The 13,393-nt window shown below is 43.2% G+C and overlaps 1 long non-coding RNA gene across 6 annotated transcripts in view; it reads right to left on the minus strand.

Annotated features, from left to right (window-relative positions):
• The window catches only part of LOC140908700 (uncharacterized), a 51,400-nt gene extending 45,603 nt beyond the window's left edge, over window positions 1-5,797 (minus strand). For 5 of the 6 annotated variants that reach the window (XR_012157965.1, XR_012157961.1, XR_012157964.1 and 2 more), the window contains exon 1: window positions 4,544-5,266. This is a non-coding gene — a long non-coding RNA (uncharacterized lncRNA). Of the gene's footprint in view, window positions 1-4,543; window positions 5,267-5,432 lie in introns of those variants that run through there. The other variant, XR_012157966.1, reaches the window with a different exon arrangement.
• Between the last annotated feature and the right edge of the window lie 7,596 nt (window positions 5,798-13,393).

Raw genomic sequence — 13,393 nt, forward strand, 5'->3', positions numbered from 1 at the left:
TCCCTTCCCCAAAGGGCTTACAATTTATATATGGCCCTCATCATAGTAGTATCTGAGTACCTGATGTTATTAATGGATTTGTCCTCGAAACACTGCAGTGGTGTAGTGAAGTATCATCTCCATTTTACAGACATGAAACTGAGGTACAGGGTAGGTTAAGTCAGTGGTTCTCCACCAGGGTACACAAAGGTCTTCCATGATGTACATCAACTTAAAAATTTCATACAGACAAAATGAGAAAGTAATTTTTCAGTAGTAGTGTGCTGTGACACTTTTATAGTTTTATATCTGATTTTGTTAGCAAGTAGTTTTTAAGTGAGGTGAAACTTGGGGTACACAAGACAAATCAGACTCGTGAAAGGGGTACAGTAGTCTGGAAAGGTTGAGAACCACTGGGTTAAGTGAGACTTCTCCTAGGTTACAGAAGAAATCTGTGGCTGAATCAAGAATTGAACCCAAGTTTCCTGAGTCCAAATCAATAATGCTCACTTGGTAAGAGTGCTTCCAGATCCTTGGTTGAAAGGGCGTTCTAAATGCAAAAAATTAGTACCATTTAAAAAAACAATGAAACCTTTTTCTAATGTAACTGTTAGTTAATATATACTGGTAAGTAATTTATAGAGGGTTTTCTTCATTAAGGGCTTGTCCGCACAGCCCTGCAGTCAGGATTACCGGGGTGTGAATTCTAGAAAGAGGAGTTTGTTAGTTTCACCTAATTCCTAAAAGGTAGCTCACAAAATCACCCCACAATATTATCTCCCAACAATAGCAGTCAGAGGCTTTGATAGCAAATGATTTTAAAAGATTTGTGTTAGACACACAATCAACATAGGTCTGACTGGTGTTTTGGTTAAAAAAAAAACCGAACAGGGCACTAAGATATATTCACTTCTATTTTGAGGAAATACCTGTCAGTCATGATTTTATCACTTGCATATCTTGCAAGTCTCCTGCTGCTTGCATGGAAAGAATACTATCCTCAGGCACAGGAAAATGTGGTACATTTTGCCATTTTCCATCTTGTACTAGAAACTTTTTAACTCAGGCAGAGCATGAAGTGTTAGGAATTATTTTTAAACTATTCATTCAACAGGAGGCCCTCCTGAAAAATAGGACTTTACTCCAGTTATACAACCTTACATACTTCAGTGAAATTTATATTAGTTTTGCCAGTCCTTATTCTGGCAAAGCTCACATCAGCTTCACGGTGAGGACTGTAGGATCATCCTCCTTAGCTGCATTTGTATAATCCAGGAGTACTACAAAACGAAAGTATATCAGTTATGGAGTACAGAGAATTTTAGCTCATCCTTCCATAGACACCAACATGATTAAACTAAGTTACTTGGGGTTTTTGTCAATTTATTTCATCAACTTCACCAAAATACAGACACACTATAGTTTTATTTTAGTGTTTCACCTAGATCACTAGTGATGTGGTAAATTAATTACCTATCAGAACTTTCTGATCTGTAAGGTATTTTTTTAAAATAAATCTTGTGTGTGTGTTGATCCTCTTTCCCACCGAGAGTCCCTGCACAGAGTGAAGTATTCAGGGGTCTGCCTGCACCCATGCAGTAGCAAGATTGAAACTTAAGAACGAGCCTGAAAAACCAATTTCTGATTTTGCAATGTACACAGCCTATTCAGGATCAAGTGTTCTGGGTTTTCCTTTTTTCAGCATCAAGAAAATAGTTTAGAAATCCATACAACCACCACTCTCTTTTGGAGCCCAATCTTTTTAAGTACAGTCTTACATTGAATTAATCAATTAATTTTCAATGGTAGTGTCCCAGAGATGAAGGGCTATTGATATTAGGAACGACAGGTATTAGATTTCACTGTCTGCATTTACATGGTTAATGCTTTTCTTACCATAAAGAAAGATTACTTGTAAAACTGGATACGCAAGAACACAAGAAAAGAAAATTTAGCTCTAATCTACAAACTACACAAAAATCCCAGAAACGCTAAGACATACAGCAGGAGATATTACCTCGGTTACAAATCTGGCCTTTAGAACATAGATATAATAGAAATTAATCCTCAATTAGATCCCTTACTAGCAGCTTCTCAGTAATATTGCTATTTTGAGTATCTGTACAATTTTTGGTTAAAAACAGTCCTGTGACTAAGAGCCATAATGCAGTAGTAAGAGTTTTATCTCACATATACTACTATTAGCATTTAGATCTAAGTTTTTTCAAAACCAACCTTTTATATTCAGAATTTTATTATTAAGACAACTAGATTTTACTTTAAAAAGACGCTAACGTGAAGGTTTATACAGCAAATATTGAAACCCTGCATTTAAATTTGTGCTAGACAAATATAACCTTCAAACCTTTCAAGGTTACCTTTCCCTATTTGAAAATGCTTCAGGAAAGAGAAAAAATGCAGTTTAAGGAGACAAGAATTTCCATTACTCTCTAACTAGAGGCCACACCCTACACAACAATTAATGACATGAAAGAATTTTGATTCAAAACTCTACAACAAGTATCCAGCCTGAGGCAAAGTAAAACTTTTTCATTTTCAGAGAAGAAAAGAAACTCTTACTCAATAAGTAGCAATTATGCTGTAGAATTTATATGCTGAGCACGACTGAATGTAAGAACACGAGAGCAGTCAACCATAGCTTCAGCGCTTTGAGTATGATTAACAGAATGAACTTTAAAAGGTCAATTAAATGTCAACAAATTTTAGAGAGAGATTCTTCTTAAATTTGGTCAATGTGTAATGGCACCCTCTAAATCAGTAATGTCATCTTTACATTTAAATTCTACACAACCTAAATTTATGTATGCACATATAGGATAGATAAATACTAATTAATCTACAGAAAATAAGTTATGTTGTTGGCTTTAATACGACTAAACTGTCTGTCTTTTATTAGTTTAATCAAGTACACTGAGACACCCTTTTTTCATTTCTTTCTAATCCTCAAGGAGAAAAAACAGTTTGTTTCACAGGATGAAAGCCTAGTAAATTACAACATTAGAACGAAGAGGCCTTCTGAGAACACAACTAGTACGTTAGGTGGCTGTAACTTTTGAAGAACATAACTCTGTCACAAGTTTGGAAAAAGAGACTGTGACCACAATAATAAATAATGATTTTAAAAAGATCACATATGTATTTTATTTTGCCTCTTCACTGTCACTTATCTTCATAGGTAAGTTTTTAGTGGCTAGAGATTCTGGGAACATCTTAAAGCTGGATTTTCAGTGGATCGGTGTTCAACGCTTTCTGAAAATCAGGCACCTAATGGCATCTCAAATTGGATACCCAAAATCACTGGTCATTTTTGAAATTGTAGGCCTTTATCTATTCGTACAAGGCCTAGCACAATGGGGGACAAACCCTGATTAGTCTCAGGAAACTACTGTCGCAAAAACAATCATATCAATACCAGTTTTCATCAGCAAGACTTTCAAAATACAGTTAAAATAAAAGATAAATATATAAATTAAAAGATTTTTATGGGTGAATGAGGGGACAACAGAGGGAGACAGTGCAGAGTCACTTTTTCTGTAATTAAAAAGGGATACAGTTTTCTGTAACGGCACTTGATAGAACTACATAATGATGCATTACACATTCCTCCACAGGCACGTTTTAATTCCTAACATAAATAATGGATTTGAAGAAAGGATGTTGCTGCACATACTAATCTGACAAAAAAAGAAAACACTCCAGAGGGTTTGAGAACAGTCAAGATTAGTTTACATGGTCAACAATCACATGACAGCAGTATTAAACTTTGAAGTAAATGTATACAAGTAGAATTACTTTGAAAATGTAAGAAAATACTTTCCAGAGTTAGAGATCTGATGTATTCAGAGGAGCAGCCGTGTTAGTCTGTGTCCGCAAAAAGAAGAGGACGACTTGTGGCACCTTAAAGACTAACCAATTTATTTGAGCATAAGCTTTCCTGAGCTACAGCTCACTTCATCAGACTGCATGCATTCGATGAAGTGAACTGTAGCTCAGGAAAGCTTATGCTCAAATAAATTGGTTAGTCTCTAAGGTGCCACAAGTCCTCCTTTTCTTTTTGTAGATCTGATGTAGTTTATCTTGAGGGTTTTTTTGCACACTGATGTTGCCTGTGCATGCCCACTCCCATAAATTATTTTTAAAAAAATAATTTAACTTTTAATTATTTTAAATGAGGCATGGTTACATTATTTTTCCTCTGGATGGTTATCTACACAAACTAACATCGGTTAAGAATATGTTACTATGGTACCTCAGAGGATCAAAGTCACAGATGATTTTAAGTTTGGTCATATTTTAGTAAAGCTATGTTTAACGCAGATAAATACTAGACATAATTAAAGTTACAAAACACAAGTATGCAGATATCAGCTATCCTTAAGACTGAAATTACACAATCATTTAAAGCAGCTCTTCAAATTGTTTTCAAGCCTTCCTTAAACTCAGACACTTTCAGCTAAGTATAAGGATATAGTAATGTCTATGGGTCAGGCATCAAAGGACATTGGAGTTCAAAATATAGTTGCTACACGTAATTTCTTTCTACCTGCTCCCGTTTTTGTTCCTGCCAGAAAACAGAAAACTCCTGTATGCAGTGCAGAGTAAACCAGAGCTGGGGGCAAAAAGCAGGCGAGGGTGGGTTGAAGTACCAGTCGCTGCACCTGCAGATCTCACTCCAGCGGCGTCCTGTTCAGCAGCACTTGCGAGTAGTGTTACAGCGCGGGGCAGGCTGGAACCAAACCACAACAGATGAGACCCAGCAGACAGGTTGCTCCTACCTCTGGGGTCACCTCTGGAGTTCGCCCCCGCTGCTCTGCCCGGCAGAGAAGGGGCAGGCAGGGAAGCAGCCCGGGCCACCGGCAGTCCAGACCCGAGAGGGGGATCAGAGGCGCCCACTCGCCCCAGCCGCATTTCAGACAAGTTGCAAACGCCCTGCAGAAAAGTTCCCAGGCGCCGCGGCTGCTTCTCCGGCTGCAGCGGCGGCTCCGCTGCCCCCTCCCCGAGGGAAGCCGGTCACCCAAGCGGAGCTCAGACGGCCAGAGCCGCCCGCGCCCGCCTCAGGTGGGAGAGCACCGGCCAAGGGCGGCCGGGCGGGGGACGAGGCCGCCGTCCCCGGGAAACGCCTCTCAGGGCGAGTCCCAGCGCGGGCTGGCGGGACTGGTGCCTGCTCCCGGCCAGGGCAGGTCCGGGGCGCGCCTGCCCGCCCTCCCCCGCCGCCCAGAGCAGCGGCACGCCCAGGGCTGGTCCAGAGGAGCGAGCAGCGCCCCCTCTCCCTACCTGGGCCAGCTCCCGACGGGCTGCAGCCCAAGCTCCCAGCGAAGTTCCCGGCTCCAGCAAAGTTCCCGTAGGCAGGGGGGCTGCTCGGCTGTGGGGCGCACTGCGGCTCAGCCCCGCCCCCTCGGGAAGGAGAGGGGACAGGAGTGGGAGCCACTTACCCGGACCAGGGGTGGGGAGGAGGCGCCCAGCCCTGGGAAAACAGCCCCCTCCCTCGGGAGCCGGGCGGCAGCTGGGCCAGAGGGGGCTGGGCATTGTCCTCCCTCCCCGGAGCGTCCTTCGGGCGGGCGGACGGGCGAGCGCAGCTGCCGTCGGCTCAGACTCCTCCTTCCCTCGCCATGTTCTTTGTGTGTGTCGCTTTGGCCATTTCCCCCGACAGCGGCGGGCCTGGCAGCTCCAGCTCCAGCTCCCCTCAGCGGAGCCCCCAGCAGCAGCGAGAGGCGGGGGTGAGCCGCCGGAGACATAACAGCTGCCCGAGCCGCAGGTGACTGGGCATGACTCCGCTCCCCCCCTCCCAATAAACCAAAGGGGATTCCGTCCCCTCCATCCTGACTCCTCCAATTAGCTCACGGGGAAGGGGGCAAGACAAGCCAATGAAATGCCAGCAAGCCCGGAGAGTCCCATTAGGATGAGCCAATAGAAGGGAGAGAGGAGGCTGCAGATCCGCCCCCACACAGCTCCATTCTGAAATAAACCAGCTGTGGCCAGATGTGCAGAACAGCTGGGAGGAAGTAGACCAAGGCATTCGCAGTAAGCTGTCGGTTTGCAAACCTTTCTGCATAGAGGGACAGTGGTGGTGGGGTTGTAAAGCAACTTTCCCGAAATGTAACAGCCACTTCGGTAAGGAGTTGTACTAAAAATGCATTATGTATAAATTCTTTATTAAGAGATTCTGATTTGATTTATATGGTGTTATCTCACAAAAAACAAGTAACTGAACTTTGCAGAAAATGAAGAAACAATTAAAAAGCCCTGACATCTTTAGCATTGTGTTTTGTTAAAATTCAAAATCAAGTTTTCTAATTCTGTGTAAAAAAATCTACTATTTTTGTTTTTTGAAATGGTTCATCTCAAATTTTTATTTTCATCTAACAAATTTGCAGAAGTTACTGATAATGGAAACTGTGATTAAGCTTTCACAAAGAAAATTATACAGCCAACTTGCAGAAAACAATTGACAACCTTATTGCAGGATATGCTGTGATGGGAGTCCCTTCCAAATGCTCATTGTACTATAAATTTGGAGACTAGCTCTGTGAGTCCTCCATGCACTGTATTGTATAAACTGTAGTCATTGGCAAGGGTTCCCATAAAATACTCATGTTTCAAATAAGTAACACTAAAAAAAATAACCAAAAAACTGTAGGATTGGCAAAAACAGAAAATGCAAGTAGCCACGGTAGAACTCCAACAATTACAGTAAAGATCAAACTAAGTTCCTAACTTTATCCACTAAGCGCAGCATGGTACAGGAGTACAAAGACAGATAAGAATATTTCTGGGATTCCTCTACACCATTTTCCTGCCTTCTGGCCACTGCCTTGTATCTTCCTGCTATGGCCACTACTGGGCTAACACCATGGGTTTTTGCCGGACTTTTAGCTTTTCAGACCAAGCTCTTAAGCTCCTTGCTGCCTTGCCTTCCCCCATAGCCAGTTCTCAGGCTGCTACTTCTGACCTGGTGCTCCTGTTTCCACTCAGCCTCTGGCTCTTTCCTGAATCAGGTCCCCACTGGTCTCAGGATGTTACTTCCTTTTTTGGTACTCTATGAATTATAGATTTCTGTCTGTACTAGCTGGATGTTGAACAGGTAACAGTAGCCTCCACTGACTAGAGCTTTCCCCTCCAGGTCAGCCAGTGGTACCTAGTAACAAGCCAGCAGATTCATTACATGCTTTTCATTCTACTTTATAGTTTTTATATTTCTTAGAAAATACATTAAATTTACTTTATATCTACTTGGTAATTATGGTTTTGTGACACAAATGGTTTTGGATCAACCTGATAATAAACCTTGGTCCCAAGCCTGCAGAGATTTACATGTTGTGAGCAATCCTATGGGAGTCATTGATTGGACTGCATGATAATCTATATAATATTCCTGGAACATCACTCTGTATATTATGCTGAAGCCTAAAATGTCTGTTGAATCACTGTGAAGTGATAGAAGAAGCTACAAACATGGATGAGAGTTCTCTTTGTTCAGAATATCACCAGGTTCAATCATTTTTTAAACTCTCAATTTTTAAGCTTTCAATCAGTTTGACTTTACAACTTACACCTGGGTGGTGTACAACTACAGTAAGGCATGCCGAGAGTCCTAGACTATTGTGATATCTGTCAGCAGTAACTCAACCAATCACCATCCTTACTCTACAGGTAATTTACAGGCGACAACTTAATTGGTTGTATGAGGAAGACTGCACAAATGGATTTCGTGACCCAACTGCCTGTTGCACAAGCTTTCAGCTACTAGCTTCCACATAAAGACTTACTTATAAATAATGGAAAATATGGTAATTACTGAAGACTTGTTAGATGAAAATACAAATTTAAATTAACTATTTCAGTATAAATCAAAACAGAAAATATGCTGTTTTAAAACCAAGCTGGCAAAGCATTGATTCTGAAACTTAACACAAACAATTAAACAGTATGTGTGTGTGCATGTGTGTGTGGTCAGTGAGCTTGTTAAACCTATAATTTGTTACTTTTTGGGTTTGTATTACTATTTCCTATGAGTTATCCCAGACTTCAACATAATCACTGGGAGAGTAGCCAATAGGACTATAAGTATGTTCATATGGTGGTGAGTTATAAAAAGTGACACAGAACTTTAGAAAGGGAGAGTTCAATAAAATGAAGAGATGAGTCAAAATAGTTCTAAATTCAAAAGTAAAGGAAAGCATAGCAGGGATACTACTTAAGCCAACAATGATAGAGTCTCAAAAGGCACGTATACCTCACAAGAAGAAGGAAACCAGGAAGGCAATAAGTAAATCAGTATGGCTAAATGGCAGGGGTTGAAAGGTTACGTAAGCCAAAGAGAGCTCCTTCAGTTTAGAAATCTAACCCTGGTGAGGTCAAGAAACAGGGGCAATAAACAGGCAACATGTAAGAGAGAAATAAGGAGGGCTAAGATGGATTTCAAAGAGCAAATAGCTAAAGGTTTAGGAAGACAGCAAGAAATTCTTAAGTATATTAGAAACAGAAGTCTGCAGAAGAGTCGGTGGATCACTATAGAATTTAAAAGGAGCAATTAAGGAAGATAACATTTCTGAAAAGCTAAATGATTTCTTTGCCCCAATCTTGGATCTGATCCAGTATGTGAGTTCCTGTATTCTTATGTTCTCATACCATCATCAAATGCATCCTAGCTGACCACATTTCCTGCACTCCCTGCATTGAAGACATGCCCCTTCAGCCTTTCTGCCAGCATCCTGCTAAGTTTGCTTTCACCATATTGAACACCTCCCCAGCAGTTATGCCAGCTTTTGCACCTCTCATTTCTACTGCTCTATGCGTTAACCAGCTCTGAACTTATTTGTGTGCTTAATTTAAAGTCACTGGTAACTTAATATAACCCAGTGGTTCTCAAACTTTTGTACTGGTGACCCCTTTTCACACAGCAAGACTCTGAGTTTGACCCACCCCACTTATAAATTAAAAACACTTTTTTTATATATTTAACACTATTATAAATGCTGGAGGTGAAGAGGTGTTTGGGGTGGAGGCTGACAGCTCGTGAACCCCCATGTAATAACCTTGTGACCTCCTGAGGGGTCATGACCCCCAGTTTGAGAATCCCTGATGTAACCCTTTTGCCAGATGCCAAAAGCAGCAACGAGGGCTGGGTTCAGTCTGTCTCAGGGTCCTTTTCTAAAGTAAATCAAATGATGTCTTGAACCGCCCTTACCCCGAGTTGTAATCCTTCTAGGCCAGGGAAACTAAACATTAATTTCCCTGGTCACTTTTGAAGGTGCTCCATCCCCACCATCCCTAAGGAGTCTTTGGGAATATGGAATCACAAATACTGTTTATTTTGGGGAAAAGGGATACAGGAAGCAAAAGAAACACCCTGTCGTGTCCCTGTCCCCCACACAAATGAACAAAACCTAGTCAGTAGGTCAGGAGTATGGTCATCCCACAGTTCAAATTTGAATTGTTGAGGTCCAGTCACAAAACAATCTCTACCCACCTTGTGAGTCCAGTTAGACCTCATGGTTAAGGCTAAGATTTTGTCCCAGATATTTTTAGTAGAAGTCCCAGGGACAGGTCATGGGCAAAAACAGAAAAATTCATGGAAGCCATGACCTGTCTCTGACTTCTACTAAAAATATCTGGGTCAAAATGGGGATCTGCGGATCCCCACACTGCCTGAAGCAGGGCAGCTGTGCAGGGGCTAGGAGCCACCTGCAGCAGCTGGGGACTGCGGGGTGCCCCTGCTGCCTGCAGCTCCAAAGGTCCCCCACTGCCCATGGGGGCAGGGAGCCATTGGGTGTCCCTGGCTCCCATATCAACCGGGAGCTGCAGGGTATCCCACCACCCTCAGCTCGGGGACCCGTGGCAGCTGGGAGCTCGGGAGTTCCCCTGCCGCTGTGAAGCTTGGGGGTCCCCACGCTACCCCTTGCAGCGGCTGGGAGCTGCAGGGAACCCTGCCACAAGTGGCAGGGGCGTTCCAGGGGCAGCCAGAGGTGGTGGGGGACCCTGTGGGCGGTGGGGGACCCTGCAGCTCCCCACCACTGAAGTCACAGAGGTCACTGGAAGTCACGGAATCCATGACTTCCAGCAACCTCCGTGACTAAATCGTAGCCTTACTTATTATCCAAAAATCTCACTCACAGTTCTAGTTAGATTCAGTGGTAGTCAGGGGCATCAGGATTGGCTCTTTTCTGTCTCTCTACTCCAGTTCAGTGAAGTCCACCCCAGCATAGTCTGTTCTGATTTGCAGCTATCTGGTCGAGTTCCAGACATTGGCTCTGCTGCTGTTGGTCTGCCCTCAATGTGAAACCAGCTCTGTGCTGCTTCCAGTCCAGTCAAGCCCTGCTGTGACGTCAGCTCTGCACTGCCACCACTGGTCCAGCCCTGTTGTTACTGTGAAGTCAGCTCTGAACCACTCCTCCTGCCAGTCCAGTCCAGTCCTTCTGAATCAATCTCTAACTGGGAGACGAAAGCAAAACAGGGCCTTTGGAGAGAGTGCTTGGTTCCTGGAACAGAAACCTCTTCTTGCTGAGCTCAGCCTTGCCAGCTTACTATTTTTTTTTGGCGAGTAATGGAATTTTGGATGGGCTGGAGCCCATCTGCTGATGACAGGAGAAGCTCCAACTCTCTAGCAAATTTCAGCCTGGCCTGAGAGAAACCCTGCCTGATTGGCTGCTTTCCGCCTTTGGGCACCTCCTGAGAAAGAGTAGCCAATCAGGGCTACTGCAGCGCTCTCTCTCCCGCTTCCCTCAGCAAGGAGAGAGGGAAGGAGGGAGCAGAAAGACCTCGGCAAGCTCAGGGCGGCTCCACTCCCTCCTCCCTCAGCCCTCTTGTGAACAACAGGACAGCTCCTCTTTCTGCGCCCTCCCTTGCTGCAACATCCCCCCTGAGAAGGGGCAGAGGGGGTTGAAGAGCTCCTGGAAGTGTTTCCCCAGCCTGAAAGGGATAGAGGGGACCCCACTGCAGCTGGCCCCCAGGCCTGGGAGCAGGGGGTAAAGAACCCCAGGAGGAACAGAAGTGAGGCTAGAGAGCAGAACTGATGGGAAGCTGGGCAGATGGGGGCAGGGTGGGGAGGGCAGATAGAACTGATGCAGGGCTAGGCAGGCAGAACTGATGGGCGGCAGGATTGATTTGGAGGTTGGGGGCAGAATTAATTGCTAGGCAGGAAGATATGGGAGTGAGAACTCCTGCAACAAGGGCCAAAATCATCTTACCTAATATGTTTGGGAGAGTGGGCACACTCTCACGCTCACAGGGGATGGACACAGGGAATTCAAAAGTCAGACCCCAAAACACAATATAATCTTTGGCCCAAAAACCATACAATTTTTTTTAATCTCATGATTTTTGAGGGTCTGACTCATGATTTATTAACCTTTAATGTTGTCAATATTGTGAGCTTGAATCCTGTTCCCAAACTGGAGTCCATGACCTGTACGGTCATGGTGACCCACATACTCCAAGCATGTCTTACACAATACCTATGCCCTTTTATGAGTAACAGTAACAATATGTACAGTAACAATATGTTATCATTTATACAATCAGAACAAAGATTAATTCCAACTAAAGCAACAAAACACGTTATGTGGAACTGTAGGCAACCAACAATATAATTTATGTAAATGGCACTGGCCAGAGCTGAGTTTTCCCATCCCTGTAAGCCTTTTAGTTCTGAGGCTTACATTAACATGTTTTTCCATAAACAAACTGATATAGAATTATGTGAGTAAATGTCATTCCCAACCAGCTCTAAAACAGTCCTCATGCTGGGCCAGAACCTCAGCTTGTACGTGGACTTAAGTGTACTTCTGTCTGAACATCTCTGGTCCCTTATGTAGACTCCAAATTCACCATCTTTCTGTGGTTTGGTTTATTAGCACAGTTTAACGATAACAAACATTATTATTTTATTTATTATTGGTATTGCAGCCATGCCTACTGCACCAATCTGTCAGCAGAGCCCCACTGTCCCAGTTGGTTTGCAGACACCCCTCAAAAGATAGTCTCCCTCCAGCCCCACCCGAAAAGTCACAGTCTAAATTAGATATAGATACAATAGGTTGATGTGGGGAGGCAACGGGGAGGAGGAAGCATGAGGGAACAGTAAAGAAAGCAAATCATCAGACATTGAATAGTGATGAAGGAACTCTAGAAGCAGCCAGGCCTTGGGCTTGAGCTGAAAGATCAGCTCAAAAACTTTCTCCCAAGGCTTGGTTGCTTCTAGAGTTCCTGAATCAGTATTGCTCACACCATACTCAAGAGCCTCTCTCTAGTCAGCCACTCTCACCTCCTTTATATCTTGGTGAGATTAAGCCAGCTGCTTCAGTGTGTCACCAGAACCCAATGAAGGAACAACCAAAGTGTTTAACAGTGGAATATATTTGTTTTTAAAATAAATATATGTATATGAAATGCTTTTGGTTTTTAAAAAGGGCCAACTTTATATGTATATAAATTTAAAAGGTATAAGGTTATATTTACTAAAGTTTGTAATTGCTGTCTCTTATGGTAGTACATGTCGACAGAGTTAGCAGAAGCTGGGAGCTCGCAGAATCAGTCGACTGAACTGCCTTTGTGTTAGAAGACAGGGATTTATCTATATTATGGGTATATATGTCATGAGTGAAATCAACAATATCCGTATGGAGAGCCACACAGGGAAGTCATTCAGAGTCTTTGGGGGTTTATTAATTAACAAAATAACTTTATCATCAAATCCACAGCCCAAAGACACAACAACTGTGTTTTTACTTACTTTTCTTGTAAGATGAAAGTGATAATACATTCTTCACAGAGGTCATCAAAAATCCAAACAAGGTAGTAGATCTAACCTGTGCTCACAGATTGGTGGATAAAACTCGTGCTGCCAAGCTTGGGCTTACTGTGTTGTAAAAGACATCAGAACCAAAGGGAAGAAGGAGTTTAAACAAGACTTTTGGGAAATAAGAGCTACCCTACATAAGAGTTGCTATGTGGGAGTGTGAAGGAGCGTACTATCCATTTAAGGGACAGACTGGAGCCGAAAGCCTGGGATGTAATCAAGAAGGTCCTGCCATGCCCTGCCTTAGGGCTGGGCTCTATAAACAGGAAGAGGAAACTGACCAAGGGAGAAGGGAATAGAAGCTGTGCAGAATACATGGGTTGTTTCCTCTCAGGCTCTAGACTAGTCTAACTAGAAACCTTGTTTGTGAACATTAAGTTTGGGAATTGAACTAGGGCCCTAATGTGAGGACCTTATGAACTGTGTATTGTGCTTTCTCCTGTCCTTAAACTGTATTAAAAGGGGATGTCCCATTTGTTAGTGAATGTTGACTTCCCCTTTCCCCAGCCCCCAGGCTGTTGAAATGAACTCATTGTTGCCCCAATTGGGTGAAATTAAGATGGGGTACACACACAGGGACTGTGAATGCTTTTACAT

Source organism: Lepidochelys kempii, chromosome 3, assembly GCF_965140265.1.
Source record: "Lepidochelys kempii isolate rLepKem1 chromosome 3, rLepKem1.hap2, whole genome shotgun sequence".
In the NCBI taxonomy this organism is placed as follows: Eukaryota; Metazoa; Chordata; order Testudines; family Cheloniidae; genus Lepidochelys; species Lepidochelys kempii.